Below are 7,904 nucleotides of genomic sequence, written 5' to 3'. Positions count from 1 at the left end.
TGACCGCTATCCAGCATGCTATTGGAAATATGCCCTAGAGGCAATAATAAAGTGGATTATTATATTTCCTTAATCGTGATAAAGTTTTATTATTCATGCTAGAATTGTAATTACCGGAAACTTAAATACATGTGTGTATACATAAACAAATACCATGTCCCTAGTAAGCCTCTACTAGACTAGCTCGTTGATCAAAAGATGGTTAAGGTTTCCTAACCATAGACATGTGTTGTCATTTGATAACGGGATCACATCATTAGGAGAATGATGTGATGGACAAGACCCATCCGATAGCATAGAATATGATCGTTCAGTTTATTGCTACCGATTTCTTAATGTCAAACACATATTCCTTCGACCATGAGGTCATGCAACTCTCGGATACTGGAGGAATACCTTGTGTGCTATCAAACGTCACAATGTAAGTGGGTGATCATAAAGATGCTCTACAGGTATCTTTGAAGGTGTCTGTTGAGTTGGCATGGATCGAGATTGGGATTTGTCACTCCGTATATCGGAGAGGTATCTCTGGGCCCTCTCGGTAATACAACATCACAAGAAGCTTGCAAGCAAAGTGACTAAGGAGTTAGTAACGAGATGATGTATTACGGAATGAGTAAAGAGACTTGTCGGTAACGAGATTGAACTAGGTATGGAGATACCGACGATCGAATCTCGGGCAAGTAACATACCGACAGACAAAGGGAATTACATATGTTGTCATAAAGGTTCGACCGATAAAGATCTTCGTAGAATATGTAGGAACCAATATGGGCATCGAGGTCCCGCTATTGGTTATTGACCGGAGAGGTGTCTCGGTCATGTCTACATCATTCTTGTTGGGGATGTAACCCCATGGTGTGACCCGCCCAGGAGGGGTCGGGTTACACTGTTGGTGACTCAGTAATGAAGCTTAGGCAAGCCCAAGAAGCCAAGACCTGAGAGCCCAGAGGTGGCTTACAAGGTGGGCCAACTGAAGGCCCAAGACCCGGAGGTGGCGCATGACCTGGAGGGAGTAAGCCGCCCAATGGCGAGTTGCCTAGCAAGGCAAGGTGATTTAGAACCAGGGTCGGTCACGGAGTATGACCCGACCTGGACTCATGTAAGCCCAGTGCCTCGACCTGTGTATATAAAGGCGAGTCCCTGCGGCAGGTAAACCTAGGTTACAATCAATCGAGAGCTAGGTTAAGCGATTCCGCTCCCTTGCAATCGATACTTAATCAATACAACACAAAGCATGACGTAGGCTTTTACCTCCATCGTGAGGGGCCGAACCTGGGTAAACTCGTGTCTCTCGTCCTGCTCAAGCCCTTTAAGGCAATCAGGGCATCTGCTGTGACAAAACCATGACAGTTGGTGCCCACCGTGGGGCCAGTGCATGGTGGTTTCGAGTTCATAAAGGGCTCTTTTCCAGGGATCGAGGGATACAACATTGGCGGGATGACCAAGAGTCACCGCGGCAAGCTGTACATCGACAACGTTGGCTGGGGCTCCGAGCAGACACCTCCACCGACCTCATCGAGTCGGCTCGGCGCACGCAACCCGCCCGGGTTCAACCCAGCCGGAAGCATGTTTTCGTCGGTTTCGCGCATGGCACGGATCTTGCGGAGGATTCTGTATCTGGAGGAGAGACTCTCGTCTACTCAGGTGATGAGTCCTCGACCGGAGAGATGGAGTTGATTTACCCACTTCAAGACGGCGGACTTGGGGGCTATTCTGATGGCAACAGTATTCCGGACCCCTATGAGCCACCATGCAGGGCTGCTATTTTCATGGCTGGCATAGGGTCGGCTCTAAATTCATCAACAACTGCAGCTATGACATCTGGATCAATTGCTGCAGCGGCAGCGGGGGCTGGCGGCTCGGATAGGCCGCCGGGTCAAGTTTTTTCAGATCTCTTGGGCACTTTTGACGACTTTGCTAGCGACAGAGGTTACTGCGGCGAATCAGGCAGAACGCAATGCAGAGATTGCAAAGTTTTGGGATGAGATAACTAAAGCCCAAGAGGATATCACAGCTGAGAACATCCAGACGGCTGCACTGAGGGCTCGGTTGATGCGGAGGTGGAACGTGTGAAGGCTGAAGCCTGGCGTCTAAGTCTAAATCAGGATGCATCCAATGCAGTATTCCAAAGATGGTATCAGAGTCGCCTGCCACCGTCGTTTGACCCAAGGCATTTGTTTAACACTCTTGGAGCGGGCCCAAGCACACCGGGCGCCCGGGTGAATCCGCAATTAAACCCGGACGTGCCTGGAAGTTGGGCGGCGGCTCAACCTTGCCAGCCTGAGCCGATGTGGAGGGAGGAGCAAGCACCTAACCCGCCCCCCAATCAGACACCACCGCAGCATTTTTTGACACCACCACCAGGGCACTTTTCTAACCCGGTGGATAACATGTTAGCAGCGGCAACCCGGCCGGTGGCTATTCCAATCGAGGGCGAGTCACCAGCTGCGGTGGAGACCCGGAACACGGTTGAACTCCTTCAAACGGTTGTTGCGCAATAGGCGGCTTACTCATATAGTCGTGATCGTGTTCACTCGACCCCTCGCCCAAGTCGAAGTTACAGCCGGCGTGTTGAGTCACATGTAGTTTCCAACAGCGAATGGTGTTGTAACCCGCCCCATGATGATAACCCGCCCGCGATGATAACCTACTAGTTAATGCTCAGGCGATTGTGGATGAAGCCAGAGCTCGACGTGAGGCGGCAGCGGCAGCCCAACAGGGGGCTTATCAGCAGCCTCCGCTGACCCCTTCAGCCTCAGTAGGAGCTGGGACGATTTCCAAGACGGTTGGAGTGCCGTGTTTAGTACCGGCTTTGCGTAATGAATGTCTGCCTAAGGATTTCAAGGGGCCTCACAAGGTGCCCAATTATACAGCTGATCTCCCTCCTGAAGGTTGGATCGAGAGTTATGAGTTAGCCATGGAGATGTTGGATGTTAATGATGCGGTCTGTGCAAAATATTTTACTATGATGTTGGATGGGCCAGCTCGCACATGGTTAAAAGGATTACCTCCTAATTCTGTCAGCTCATGGACAGAGTTAAAGGCACGTTTCATCAAAAACTTTCAAGGGACATGCAAGCGGCCTTTAACGATTATCGATCTGGATAACTGCATGCAACGTGAGGATGAGTCGTCCCACCATTGGGTCCGGCAGGTCTCTGCTATTGTTCACTCGTCGGATAGTAGTGCGGCGGGTCAGGCGGTTCTAGTCATAGAGAAGAGCTATCACTTTGTCCCCATTAAACAGAAACTCAGGCGGCTTAAGCGTTATTGCAATGACATGGGCGAACACATGGCAGCTCTCATTAAGTATGTAGACTCTGATAACACAAAAGACCCTAGATCTGATGATGAGAAATCCAACAAGGGCAAGAAGAATGGCAATGGTAAGGGTCAACAACAGAATGTGGCAGGGCATAATGGCAACAACCAGGGTAACAGTGGTAAGCACACACACCCCGACGCCGGGTCAGATCTAGTAGCTAACACCAACACTGGGTACAAGAACCAGTGCCGCAATGGTTATGGTAAGCTGCCCTTAGGCAGCGCAAAGCCTTCTAATCTTGAGGCGGCACTTAATGACCCATGCCCGAAGCACAGCCTTCCCAACACGCCATCCACTCATGCTTGGAAGGATTGTTGGGTTATGCGAGAGTTCAAGAATTACAGCCTTAGTCAGAATCATGGCAATAATAATGGTCCACCCGGCGGGTCGGGATTCGGTTCACAGGGGTCTGGCTTTGGTGACGGCAACTCAAATTCTGGCTATCAAAATCAAGGTAACCAGGGTGGTCATAGCCAATAGTCTGGTCAGGGTAACCAGCAGCAAGGTAATCAGTCAGGATATCAGAGTAATCCAAAGCAGCTCAATGGTGGCCAATACCATGTTTTCACCACAAGTCTTTGCAAACAAGATCAGAAGGTTCATAAGCGGGCGCTTCATGCTGTTGAGCCGGCTGTTCTGCAGTATTTGAGATGGTTTGAGCACAAGATATCGTGGAGCAGGGTGGATCACCCGCCGCGAGTTGATAACCCGTGTCACTTAGCCCTTGTGGTGGCCCCTCAGGTTGGTGGCTATAGATTCACTAAGGCACTCATGGATGGTGGCAGCAATATCGACATCCTGTACTATGACACTTTTCGTCGGATGAATTTAACTGATAAGGATCTTGAGTCGTCTTCCACAGTCTTCCATGGTGTGGTGCCTGGTAAGTCGGCATATCCTGTGGGAAAAATTGCCCTGGAAGTAGCCTTTGGTGATGATTATGACTACATGGTAGAGACACTGTGGTTTGAAGTGGTCAAAATGAAGAGTCTGTATCATGCCTTGTTTGGACGGCCGTCTTATGCTAAGTTCATGGCTTATCCTTGTTATGTCTATTTGCAGCTTAAGATGCCAGGACGAAAGGGCACAATTACGGTCCATGGTGATCGGAAAGTCACCTTGGAATGTGAGGAAGGAGATGCGGCTTATGCAGAGTCAGCTTGTGCTACCGAGGAGCTTAAGTTTTACAAGGATAATGTTTACCCGGCTGATATGACCCCTCTGAAGAAGCCCACTACTAAGTAGGACCCTTTGTTGAAAAGTCGGCTGATGATACCAAGCAGGTTGATTTTGTCCCTGGCGACTCATCTAAGCAGTTCACTGTGGGGGCTAATATGGATCCTAAATAGGAAATCGCTCTCATCGAGTTCATCCGTGAGAATTGGGACATCTTTGCATGGAAACCTTCTGACATGCCGGGTGTACCGATTGAATTCGCTGAGCACACTCTTAATGTGGATCCTAAGTTTAAGCCGGTCAAACAGTTCCTCCGTCGTTTCAATGAAGAGCGACGTAAGTCTATTGGAGAAGAGGTAGCCTGGCTCTTAGCGGCTGGGTTTATCATGGAAGTTTTTCACACGGAGTGGTTGGCTAACCCTGTGCTTGTACTCAAGAAGAACGACACATGGCGTATGTGTGTTGACTACACAGATCTCAACAAAGCTTGTCCAGCTGATCCGTTTGCTCTCCCCTGTATCGACTAGATCATTGATGCAATGGCGGGTTGTGAGAGTTTATGCTTCCTAGATGCTTATTCTATTTATCATCAGATCAAGATGGCAGTTAAAGACCAAGAGAAGACGTCTTTCATCACACCTTTTGGAGCTTTCTACTATGTTTCTATGCCTTTTGGGCTAAAGAGTGCTCAGGCGACTTATCAGCGTTGTGTTCATAATTGTTTTCACAGTCAGATTGGGTGCAATGTTCATGGTTATGTGGATGATATTGTGGTTAAGTCTAGGAAGAAGGAGACTCTCCTGGATGATCTGAAAGAAACTTTTGACAATCTCCGAGTCTACAAAATGATGCTTAACCCGGCCAAATGTGTCTTTGGTGTGCCTGCAGGTAAACTATTGGGGTTTCTGGTCTCAGAATGGGGCATTGAAGCTAACCCGGAGAAGATAAAGGCTATCACTTTGCTTTCTAAGCCGGCGTGTGTCAATGACGTCCAACGTTTGGCAGGTCGCATTGCGGCTTTAAGTCGGTTCATAAGTCGCCTGGGAGAGAAGGCAATTCCTTTATATCAGATGATGAAGAAGACATATCACTTTGTCTGGAGGGATGCTGCCAATGAGGCGTTTGAGGCACTCAAGAAACTATTAGTTGAGTCGCCCATCCTTGCCTCTCCCATTGAAAAAGAGCCTTTGCTCCTGTACGTGGCGGCTAATAATAAGGCAGTCAGTGTAGTAGTTGTTGTGGAGCGCAAGGAGGCGGGTAAGGAGACCCAGTTCATCGGCTGGCTTATTATGTTAGTGAGGTATTGACTGAGTCCAAGCAACGATATCCACATTGGCAAAAACAAGTGTTTGGGGTGCTCATGGCGAGTCGCAAGATGAAGCATTATTTTCTTGGACAACCTATTATTGTGGTCAGCTCTGCTCCTTTAGGAGATATTATTCAAAACAGAGAAGCCACGGGCCAGGTTGTTAAGTGGGCGATCGAACTTGGACCTCATACTTTGAAGTATGCGCCAAGAACAGCCATCAAGTCTCAAGCTTTGGTGGATTTCATAAATGATTGGATAGAGTTACAGACACCCGAGGAGAAGCCTGACAACACATATTGGACAATCCACTTTGATGGGTCCAGGCAGTTGGAGGGCTCGAGGGCTGGAGTTATTTTGACTTCCCCACGAGGTGAAAAATTCTGTTATGTTTTAAGATTAATGTTTCCTTGTACTAACAATGCAGCTGAATACAAAGCTTTGCTCCATGACCTTCGTATGGCTAAGGAAATGAATTTAAGCCGGGTCAGGTGCCTGGAAGACTCAGACCTTATGGCCCAGCAAGTCTCAGGCAAGTGGGACTCTAAAGATCCGCTCATGGCGGCTTATCGCCGGGCGGTTGATAATATTGCTGGTCATTTTAAAGGCTATCAGGTGGATCACCTTGATCGGTGGAAAAACGAGGCAGATGATGCATTATCCTGGCTTGGGTCTCAATGTAAGCCGGCGCCCCCTAATATATTCCTCGATGTGTTGCACAATCCTTCGATCAAATTACCGTCTGAGGAAGATCTTGCTATCCCTGACCCGGAGGCGCAGTTGGTGGCGGCTCTTCATGTTATTCCTGACTGGACGTTGCCTTATCTGGCTTATATGACTCAGGCCGAGTTACCCGAGGATGAAACTTTAGCACGACAGATCACCAGGAGGTCTAAGTCTATGACTATTGTCAACGGTGAGTTACACCGATGCAGTGTGACAGGCGTGTTCCAACGTTGTGTTTCTCCTAAGGAAGGCCATGAAATTTTATGAGAGATTCATGAAGGCGATTGTGGTCATCATGCCGACTCAAAATCTTTGGTGGCTAAAGCTTTTCATCATGGGTTTTTGTAATGACCAAACCTCGAAAGATTTGAGTCTCTGTGCTTATTGTGCTAGTCCCTGGATCGAACTCGCTAGCACACATAGTATAGATGAATACCAGAATAGCAAGTGCATCATTTATTACAACGTATGATCCAGAATATATAAAATAAAACAATCTGCATAGCACTTGGCTAGCTTTATTCAATCAAACAGCGGAAAGTAGCAAAAAATAACGATGAGTCCCATCATAGCCCACTAGCGATGCTGAGTGCAGACTCGCGACCCTAACGGTACCTTACTCTTCGTCTGAATATCCTGTAACATGAGACGTTGCAGCCATATAGGTCAATACTTTAAATGTATTGGCAAGTTACACAGGAGTAATAATAAAGCAGACCTACATGTATATGCATAGTACAACAAAGGAAGGCTTGAGGGTTTATTTCTGCAGAAAGGTGATTTTATCCTAATAACTACCTAATAGTCAAATTTTTATTTACTTCTTTTATTACTACAATTAAATACACAAGGTTGAGTTGGCAAAATCAACTCCAACCTACCCTTTATTAAGTTGCCCAACAAATTTATTAAGTGTCACATCTGTCAAGATCATCCAACAACTGTAATGGCATAGTGGCTCAGATTTACCCATAACCGGGGGCACGGCTAATCATGATTAGTTTTAATACTCTGCAGAGTTTTGTACGCTTTACCCACTGGACCCAATTCGAAGATTGAGACGAAGTCTTTCAGAAGAGGCTCCCTTAACCACCTGACGGCCACATCCCACCTACATATGCTACTTCTGTCGACACTGTCTGGGCCAGGGTTCCACCAACTGATCAACTAAGCCAGAGCCCATATAGCCAGTGGCTGCACATGGAAGCTGCTAGTCACTAAGTCTGTCTGATCTTTTTGAACCTGGGCGGCATTCCACTTAGGGTGGACTCTCATGAGCGCATGGCCTTAGAAAAGGTGCAAGACCCCATGATGCCTTCCCTCAACACCAAGCAATACCACTTCCGCCCAAAGGTGAGTTAAATCCTG

The sequence above is a fragment of the Triticum aestivum genome, chromosome 7D (genome assembly GCF_018294505.1).
Source record: "Triticum aestivum cultivar Chinese Spring chromosome 7D, IWGSC CS RefSeq v2.1, whole genome shotgun sequence".
Lineage (NCBI taxonomy): Eukaryota > Viridiplantae > Streptophyta > Magnoliopsida > Poales > Poaceae > Triticum > Triticum aestivum.
This window is presented reverse-complemented; position numbering follows the sequence as displayed.